Here is a 10,601-nt window from a genome sequence, read left to right as displayed (position 1 = left end):
TGAAGTACAGGCACGCTCTTATGTCCGCTTGCTTTCTGTATACGCTAACGTTAGCTTTCCTAGGCCGCTTGTGATTTTTTTAGTTGGTGGTTACCCACTTGTGTACGACTAAAAAGTCCGATTAAACATCCGTTCGGATAATAACGAGATGGAATGAGAAACTGACAACTTTGCTGATCTCGGTAGCGTAAGGCTATTGTAATATTTTTTTTTTATTTTCTGTCTTCGCTTATTAGTGACGCCCAGGAGCTTCATTTTTAATTTTTTTATACCCTTTATTGCTCACGCCGGGCGATTCCATCCGCTTTTGTGAGTTTCTTATATATGTTGCTTTGTTTTGTCGCTCATTTCATCCCACGTGGTCATTTCGCCTTGGTAATTTTGCCCTCGATTCTATTTTGTGCATCAAGATCTACACACGCACTCATTCGGCTCAAGTTGCTGGGACCTCCAGCCCACTGCCTCCTTACCCTCGCTTCCTCCTTGCACTTTATCCTGCTGTTGATGTCGGCCTCGAACCTTCTTTCCATAAAAGATTCTCCTTTCTCCTGTAAACTTATTTATCGGCGCCTTTATCTTGCTCACTTGTCCCGCCACCGTCGCCCGTATTGACCGACCGTTACGGTGACGCCTCCTCGTGTTCCTTTTGATTTAAATACACTCGCGTAGATCTTTTCTAATCGCGGCCTTGGACGACGACGCTGCGCCAGTTAAGACTTGCACTTTAACTTCTCCCTCGTCTGGTTGCTACGACTCGCGTCGCCGTACGGAGAGAGAGGAACGCCCTCTCCTTCACCTCCCCTCTCCCGCTTCCCACGGAGCCGACGGAGCTTTGACGGACAGCGAGCGCAGGTTTCGATCTACAAACTTCGCTCGCGCCGGAAGGCGTATAGAGTGAAGCGGACGAGCTCAGCGTTGAAGAAGAACTGTCGACTCCGACACGTGAGAACTCGAGTTGTGGTTTCGCGCCAGCGTTGCAGCAGTGTCGCGTTGCTTGCGGTTGCGTCGGCCGCTTCGAGTTCCTCGGAAAAGCCCGCGCGCGCGGTCTCCCACGCTTGGAGGAAGGGTTTCTGTGGCGATTTTCCGCATCGCGCTTGCTCCTCGGCAAGCCAAGCTCTGGTCGACGGTGCGTACAGACATAAGTCTCCGGTGTCTCCTTTCCTACGGAGCTGCGTATCAAACTGGCACGATTAGGCTGCCGAGCCACTCTGGAGCCTTGACTTCCAGCCAAGGGCAAGACAAAAACATGCTCCAAGTTACTTCGAGGTGAGTGAAGCCTTTCTTCCGAAATTCGCCGCTACCTTGCTTCGTTTATTTTTTTTTTTTTTAGCCAAGGTAACTAACTAGAGCCCAGCTACAGCATGGGCCGCAATCAGTACTGTATTTATGCGGCGTGTAGCTGCTGACGCAAAGCCAGAATCTAACAAGCGCACTTATATTTCAGTCTTTTAAACAGTTCGCTGTGATGCTTATGTCATATAAGGGGTAAATACGCCGTAAGTCCTGCCACTTTTGATATAAAACTACAAGAACGAGATGGCACAAAAAATCTTCGAACTCCATCCCTTACTTAGGCTGGCCATGGGATTTCAGAGGGCTTGTAAACAACAACTATAAAAATTAATACACCTTCGTTTAAACGTGACTTCAATGTTTGCGGGCTTCAACAGAGAAGACGTGCGGTATTTTCAGTTCGGCGGATATTCCTATAAATTCAGCTATCGCAGCCGTAGCTGCAATAGCCGAGCATTTTTTTAAAGATCGAAAAGTTCCAAGAATGTCCCTGAGGAACGTTGGCGCAGGCTTTGAAGCTTAACAGAAACTAAATTTTAACTCTCTACCAGAACAGTTTCTTTTCTAAATGAAAAAGCAGCAACCTAACAAGGTCGGTCGCATTTAACTATGCAGGACTTCCGGGGTGCGCAGCGAATCTAGAAGTTACATATGGTCGTTGCATAACATTCTCCAGTTTGCTAGAAATTCTGAAATGGAAACGTAGGGTCAGATTACAGGGTACCAAAATCAAATCTCATCTCAGCTTCAAATAAATAATAAACACATCGATTCTGTCTCCACAATGTATGCCCAGAAGATCAATGGGTATTAAACCTGGAGGCTCAGCGAGACTGCAAAATATTCGCAGGGAAATCGTACAGGCGCCGTGAAAAGTAATTGTAATACGGTCTTGCAAATTTACAGTAATTTCGTCTTCCGGAAACACCCTGGCTGCATTGGTGTGCGTTTAAAGAAGTCTTCCCTAATAGAAAAAGCTTTCTGTAAACCGATAATGGCTGTCATAAAGCCAGTAACATAATTATTTTGTGATATTCACCAATCCTTGTTCCAATTACTTATGACGGCACCTGTACACTCTGCGTTGCCGCGAAGTTATCGTAAGGGTACTTTGTGATTAGTCTACTCGTTGTCTGTCATTTTACTTTTCTAAGGGGGGGGGGGGGGTAGAGGGGGCCCGTATCTGTGGGATCTGCGAAATCACAATTTGCTGCTACGCTATGTCACGAACGAACAGTTTGGTGAACCGGGGCTCTAGTTTTTCTGTTTTCTTTTTCAGTCAGCTAGACTTAAATAATGGTTAGCTACGATTGGCTACGAAAGTAACAGTTACTGTAATTTTGACACGATTGGCATTATTTGCACGTTGGCGCATGTATTAAACTCCGCGCTGTGATTGTAACAGTGCTGAAAAACGTCATGCGCCACTACCTTTAAATTGGAGCGCTTTTCGCACAGCGGTACCTAAATCGTCGTTACAGCGACGTGTGCATATTTTGTTTCTGTTCGCGTGTTTTCTGACTGCGACGGGAGCGCAGCTTTCGCTGCATTCTTGGATGTACTTCCTCCACCAGAAATATTCGTTTTCGGTTATCTGCGCTTCCTTCTGCGTGGCTACTAATTGGACCTGTTTCATGATCAGAGCAGGAAAGCACATCGTTTGATAGTAACTAACTAAAAAAATGAACATTACTTTGGTGTTAAAAAGCTAGTTTACACCTGCCAGTTTGCGGGATATGTCAGATATAACCTGGTCAGGCTTCAGTGAAGGTCGAGGGGGGGGGGGGGTATAAATGTTTCATTTAATCCGAAGCAGAGGTAGTAGAGCTGGTAAATGTCGTTCTTTGTGGCGGTTTAATCTCGGCGTATCTGAGATGTAGACGCAACGTCACATATGGGGCGGGCCTGCATTGAAACCATCTGGGCAATTCCGTTTCTTTGGTTGTACAAGGCACTATACGCATCTGTCTTCTCTTTTTCAGTCCTGCGCCATTACGGGCGGTCTTTTTGATTGGCCGAAATAACAAACTTTTTGACCCGCATTTCCGATTAAAGGCAAGCACAGTCGAAAACAAATACGAAATAGTGAGGCAACAATACGAAACAATAACGAAACAATACGAAGTAATAACGTAGGGCACCGAGAAGACAATACATTATTTGGGTTCCAGTTCCTAGTAACCGGCGCGGTATTTAGTCCACGTTCTCGTCACGCCCTTCGGATACTGAGCCCACGTACTCGATTATGCAAGCATAACAGGATGCATGGCACGCATCCTATCGACTATACGCTCTTTCTTACAACCTTCCACTCGTTCCAACACTATTGATATTATCGTACTGCTAGCGCAGGCCGCACTGTGAAATAATTGAGGCGTGGGATTCGGGCCACGAGAGACGCGTACTGCTGTAGATGAACTCCGGAAAAGCCAATGTAGATTGTTATTTTACCTGCGGCAAGAGATAAGCTTTCCTGTGTTCAAGCACTATCTCCAAGTCCTGGCCTTCCTCCGCAACCCACTTTGCTCATTCCAGGCTAAACAACAGAAGTGTTGTGTGCTCTTGGGCCCCCTCGGCAGCCCGAATCATTAGGAGGCCAGACACAAAATTGTGAACGTTCAAGAAGTTTATCGATGTGTTTGAAAACGCGCAAGTTCACGTGCCCAGGAGTTTTTGTTTCGTGCTCGGTAGTGTTACGGCTTGGAGGAAAAAAGACGACTGAGTCCAAAGTCCAACGAACGCAGAAAATGACTTCCACAATATCGATTCTAGCTTGGAAGCTTGAGATGATTGTTTATTTGGAACTCAAAAAATTTATTTCCGAGTGGTTTTTTTAATAGGGAATCTGTTGGCGTCGGAATTGTAATAACGCAATAGATGGCCGTGAAAGAACACGTGACGCTAGCAATCAAGTCCGATACCACCACTAAGAGTTGCCACGTTAAAAGGGAGGGTAAAAGACACCCATTGCTCCGTACGTGAATTGGTGATCTGGTTGGACAGACCAACCCTATTTCCCAGTGGTAAAATCAACGCTAAAAATAAACCGAATTTCATCAGATAAGCCTGATCTCCCGAAATAGGGCAGGGGAAGGGGCCTGCGACTTTCCGTACAAGGAAGATGCCACACACCGTCCTTTCTTTTTTCCAGCTCCAATAAATGTCATTCAACTACAAGAGCTTCATTTTCAACATCCACCACCGTAAATGATGAATGAGGCTCAGCAGAGGCTTTCCCGCTATTGACTTTATCAACCGCATTTGGTGAACATGTATTAGTGACGTGATCTCGGTTCCAGCTTGTTTAAGGAAACTCTGCAATACTTCCGATAAATGCTTGCGCCCTTTCCTTCACGACTCAAAGCATTGTCAAGGCATTGCCATTGTCATCAGTAGCTCGGACCAGCACTGCGTGATTTGCTCGTCGCAGCAAAATTATCCGCCTTACGTTTCTGCTTGGTTTCTGGCTTTTTTTTCTAAAGTGGCTATCCAATGCGTTTATTGCTGCAACAGAAAGGAAGTGACCAATAGCCGCTAAATTGCTGTAACGACGTAATTCGAGCACTAGAAGAACGCCAAGACAAGGGAAAGAGAGAAATACATTTTGAGCAGCTTTCCAAGTTATCTGGTGGGCATAGAACAGTAATTTTTGGCTGAGGTACTTTGTGACCTCTTGCTCTAAGAACTGGATGTGTTTGTTGACTACGTTATAAAAGTATTTATTCTTTAGAAAAAAGATTGAAGAAGTGTTGCAGGGTCCATTTAAGGTTTGCGGGGGATGCTGGAAAAATTTAATAGTACTGTCAACCTCTTTTCTTTTTAGAAGCGCTGTCGAAGCAACATCTACGATAAAGTGAGTGCGTGCTCATTTATATCTCAGCTGCGCAATCTTTTCATCCGCATGAATATATGCGGAACTCTGGACTGTGCACCGAAGGGTTGTGAAGGCAACGACCTTGACTCCAGGCACTCAGTTTTCGCGCTGTTCGTAGTAGAAATATAAATTTGGGAACAACTCGACCGCTAAAAACGTTATTCTAGTTCAGACGGAAAGACGAACTGGGTTTAAAGTGGCAGCGAAGTGTAAACGGAACTTGGCCTGGATCCGCAGATTACAGCATCGTGAATACGGGCCGCAGCAGCAGTTACTTATTATTAGAGAAAATGTCAAAAGCGACAATTTGCGACACAGGACCTCGAAGGGTCAGGCGCGGGATTGGTGGAACTTGCTTGAACGCTTTTCTGAAACAAACGCTGAGGCTGCAGGGACATGTAAGTATAAATGAAATGTATGTCGGAATTTTTTTTCCCATCATGTGCTTTTTTAAAAGACACAAACTTCAGCTAGCAAAACTAAAATCGTTTGCGTCAGTCCAGGAGGTAGGCTGTGTTTTAGTTTCGATTTCGTTCAAAGGTGTCACATTGCGTCCAAGAGCAATCGAAAGACGCCTGCATACGGACGAAAGTTGAGCCTACCGTACCTACTTACCAGTAGCGCATACATATGCAAGATCCAGTGGCAAACTAAGAGGTTATTACAGAAATCCGCTTGAAACGATACGACCGACAATCGTATTTCGGAATATCACGTGTATTTTCCGCCGAGATAGCGTCAGAAACTGCTTGGCCCCTAATCTTCGCAACGAAAGTGAAAGCCAGTGATAACATGCCTTTAGGAAGGTGGCGACGATTGAGTAAAATTGAAAATAACGCCCAGCATGCTTTGGGAACTTTGTTGCGTGCTCCTCAACGTCACAAAAAATAGAAGAAAACATGGGAGTGAAATCCAAGCTTCAATTATTTACTTCTCAGCGAACTAGGAATCGTTTTTCGTCGAAGAAGATCCGATTAGAGTTACGAAACGCATGAAATTTCTGTTCAAACAAAAATATTTTCACCCTGCAATGTCCCATTAATGCATTAAAAAAAAACACCATTGTTTGTACTGATCCCTTCAGGATTTAGTGCTGGGTTCCGGCTTTAGATGGAAACCGGAAAAGAAAAAATGCGTTTGAAGAAATACGCTCCATGGTGTATATATAGGTGACGTTTCGCAACTTCCTTGATTCTCTATGACGCATAATGCTGTCAGTCAACAGCAAGGAGGGGTAAAAGGTTTGATTATTTCTCGGGCGATATTTTGGCTCTTACTTAGATCGCCATTATAGGACTGGCTGGCTAGTCGGTGAATGAGCTGAATACCCTGAGCGAAATAGGCACCGAACAGGCGCAGAACTTATGAAACACGATATAAGAATGTATTTGTTCTGAACTCTTCAGAGATTACTTTGTCGAGGGGAGGAATCTTAGGCTACTATTGTTCCCGTATCTCAGGCACGTTCTAGGTCACCAGATCACGTGAGGAGCTGAAAATTTCCTAAGAAAGCCGGCAGTTCATTGGGTGCCTATCGGACAAGCAGCCTTTTGTTCGCCTTAGGCCAGCGTCGTAAAGTAAAGCAGCGCAAGAGTGATTGGATCTTGTACCATGCGTACGCAGTCCGTTAACAATAAAATCAAAGCCACTTGTGGATAGTGAATAAGAAGGCTTTAGACCGCAGTTGGCCGTACCGGCGACAAGGGGGAGGGGAGCAGGAACAAAGCTACGTCATCATACTGTTTAAGAAAAGAAAAACGCTATCGTGAGACAAGAAGGGTAGTATCGGCATGCGGCCTTATCGAATCATTCTTGAATCGCGCCGATGGAAGCTCTCATGTGATGGTATGCGGCCTTCCAACCTGAGTAATAGCGCGGACTTGTAATACTTCGCGGCCTCATTGTGCACCATACAGGGACCATGTCGGCAGCGCCAAAGCCTATCGAAGAAGCCGGGGCGACAGTCCGGGTTTCTAAAACAAGTAAGTATCACCGCAGTTTGATATTTTGTACACAGGGACTGCAAATGAAAGGTCTTGTGGCGGGAAATCATTTTTTTTTTCAGCAGAAGTTGAATTTAAGAAATTCTACAAATCTTTTGTACAGAAGGACCGCAAACGAAAGGTCTCGTGGCGGGAAATTGACTTTTTCAGCGGAAGTTGAATTTAAGAAATTCTACAAACTTCTTTTTTGCGGGCATTTTGTGGTACCTTTGCGTGCTAACAAACACACAAACATAAATGCCCAGGCTCCGAACCCTTGGATACTCGTTGGGGCTTTCACCTAAGCAGTAACGGACTCGGCTTACCAAAGTCAGTTTACATTACATTATAAATATTACGACAAATTCTGAATTACTTGCTTAAGAGTACGTAGTTTAACGCCATTGTTTTGTCGGGATCAGACGCCGGAGGGTCTGAAGGCCCTATTACTGGCGGTTGAGATCCTTTTATCCAACAAAAAGGACGCCATCCCGCCTTGCGAAAGTGAATGTCCAGCGCAGCCGTTGTAAACCACTACACGTGCTGATGGGGGAGGGTATGAAATGTGCCTCGTTGTCTTGGTGGGCTTATCGCTTGCACTCGGCTTCTCTGGCGGCAAATGCTGAGTCCTGACGTATGCTCTCGGTGTCTTGGGTGAAAAATGCTGCGTCCCGCCTAGCCTGACCCATGCCCTCGAGTGACGTCAACCCCTCTCATCTTTCGAGAACAGCTGCAAACCTAAATTTTACCAGGACACATTGGAAGAGGGTGGTCTCATTGTCCACCGGCGCCTTATCATCCATCATGCGGTTCCGATGCTTGTTTTGAGGTTTTTTATGTACACGAATACTGAGCTGTATGCTGTACGCTTGATCAACCCTACGCGTGCGTTCGGTGTCTTGGGCGAAAGCTGCTGGGTCCTGCCTGGATTTTTTTTCCGGCACGAAATTTTCCGTCCAATGAGAGGCTAACAGCTTCGCTGTTAAATATAGTACGCTGACATACTAGTTCCCTACAGTTCGCGTATGTTCCGTATTCTCAGCCACTAGGATGTTCCCGTCTTATTAATTCTGGTTGCACAACACTGCAAGTTCAGGCAAGCTCAGAGAGCAGAGAGCAAGCTCAGTACGGTACATTTGTTTGCCGCTACAAACAAATGTAAGTGCATTCAACAAATTCCGTATCGCTGGTTATTAGTATTGCTAACGTGTCGTTTTGTATGCAACCTGTATTCGTATACTTTTAGGTCTAGTACAATAATCTGTTTCGTCCACGCTTTCTCACCGCATGCATTCACGAGTGCAGCGCAAAAAAAGTATCGATCGCAACATCACCCGATTATCGGGAAAAGGAGACGTCAATATTTCTCTGCTTCCACCGTGTGTTCGCTTCCCTGAGCGATGATAAAGTGGTGTTGTTGCGCTCGTCACTGCTAGGAAAATAATGTGCAGGGATGCATTGGCAGTATACATGTGTAAACAACGCAGAAAATCGTAAATTGTAAAGCGGGAAACTGTGGTTTAAGCGGGCGAGGCCAGGAAGTGAAATTATTTAATGTATGTAACAAATAAAAATGTTAGTGCATTTTACTGTAACAATCTAAAGCAGTAATGGACGTAACTATAGCAGTGGCGGATCCAGAGGGGGGGCGGTAGGGGCGATCGCCCCCCCCCCCCCCCCCCAAAGCTTGTGTCAACATCTCCCCCTCTCCCCCCTCCCTTCAGTGCCTGTGGCCACCTCCTTGGTCAGGTTGCCCCGACACGACTGCCCTAACCGCAGAGGAAGCCGAATGGCTAGAACGGCTGGAACGGCTGTTATGATCGGCCTTCACGGCTTGAGAGGTAGCTACACGGCAGGCATAACCGAAGTTAGTCTCCTAACCGTGGTTATCGCAAACCGAGCTAGGCAAGCACGGTTTACCCTCACAAACCCAGGAGCTGCAGACCGGTGCACCAGCCGTGAACCGGCGCAAGTTAATCGACAGCTTCGCGGAGCGGCGGGGGGAGCAGCCGTGCTTGGGCTTTCTCTCTGCCCCCGCTTTCTTCGCGCATGCTGTCGTTCAGGAGATTGAAACAAAAAGAGCAGTGACCTCCCACATTTTTGTGTGCTTTTGTATTTATTCAGACGGTCCAATAAGCCGCGGCCGCCGCTGCGTAGCCGGGATTGCTACAGCCGCTCTGACCGCTCTGTTTTTTTCCATCAAAATAAACAGAAGTGTAGTGGACGCGCACTTCACAGCTCACTGAAGGTGCCTTTCTCACGCTTGCTCGGGCGGTTCGCGTTACCTGACCCGCCGGATGTATGACACGTGAGATATCGTGTTCCACGCCTGCGCTGCCGCGCCATCGGGGACCGGGGGGGGGGGGGGGGGTCACCATTTCTCTTCGCTTAATAAAGACACTTGAGTTCCAGCAACCGATCGGTGTGTACACTTTTATCGTTATTCGTCAGCCGACGAGGCAAGAAGGTTCGGTGCTTCAGTTGGTTCAGTACTGCGGCACAAGTTGAAGGAGGTGTGACATGTGGTCGAAGGTGACGAAACACTCACGTGCTCAATACATGACCAGCACATGATTTCGTCGGCCGAGTCGCATGAGTCTGACGACTGGTACTGTAGTAGCCACTTGACCCATCCTGACGACTCGAGGTAAGCGTTGGCCACGCGCAAATATATAGCTTGCGTTTAGAACTTTATATTTGATACCCGCACCTCTTAATTGTTTCGTTTTTGAGTAGAAGAAGACTTGAAACGTGCCTATCATTGCTAGCTGCAGTATTCGAGATGCCAGTCACGCCAGTATTCAGCCAAGCATACCCCGGATGTTGTAGTTGCTATACTGACCCTTCTAACGCAGTTACGAGGAATGTACCAAAATCCTATAGAACCCGCTACGACAATATGCATCAGTGATTGAATTAAGTACTTTTTGCAGCAGTATAGGTTATTCATATGATAAAACTTCAAGGTACGTTTTTCTAAACATGCGTTTACAAAGAATACGAGCATGTGTTGTTTCATATTGATGAAATGAACACTGCCCACGATTTTATGCTGGGGAGTTTCAAAGGTAGTGAAGCAATGTCACATAGACTGAAATAATTTTTCTAAAGTACAAGCGATTTGATTATCGTAAGCCGATACAGCATCTCTTGCTCAAGCTTAGCACGACATCATGTCGCTACGCGCTTTGTGATTAATTCTTTCGATTACACGATGAACAGTTCTTTTTAAAGTATTCCGCTGAAAGTCCCCTGTAAGGTTTACGTAAATATGCCTAAGCACTGCGCCGTTTGCTAATTTTCGTCGTCTGCGATGCTTCTGCACGTTGAAATTGCTCTCGCTCTGTTTTACTTGTTAAAACGATGCAACGCATGATTGAAGATGAGCAAGTGGAGCAGTGCTTGCGCAATCTCCTGTGTGTATTCATTTATTGTTCGAAGAATTTTCTTTG

General features: G+C 46.0%; 1 protein-coding gene across 3 annotated transcripts in view; it reads left to right on the top strand.

The window, feature by feature from the left end:
• Nucleotides 1-825: 825 nt before the first annotated feature.
• LOC144145383 (monocarboxylate transporter 9-like) overlaps nucleotides 826-10,601 on the top strand; it is a 32,536-nt gene continuing 22,760 nt past the window's right edge. For 2 of the 3 annotated variants that reach the window (XM_077676970.1, XM_077676969.1), the window contains exons 1-2: nucleotides 826-1,266; nucleotides 7,084-7,149. The gene's annotated coding sequence lies outside the window, so the exon portion shown is untranslated. The remainder of the gene's footprint in view (nucleotides 1,267-7,083; nucleotides 7,150-10,601) is intronic. The other variant, XM_077676968.1, reaches the window with a different exon arrangement.

The sequence above is a fragment of the Haemaphysalis longicornis genome, unplaced genomic scaffold, assembly GCF_048455015.1.
Source record: "Haemaphysalis longicornis isolate Haplotype H1 unplaced genomic scaffold, Haemaphysalis longicornis Haplotype H1 scaffold_7, whole genome shotgun sequence".
In the NCBI taxonomy this organism is placed as follows: Eukaryota; Metazoa; Arthropoda; class Arachnida; order Ixodida; family Ixodidae; genus Haemaphysalis; species Haemaphysalis longicornis.
This window is presented reverse-complemented; position numbering and strand designations above follow the sequence as displayed.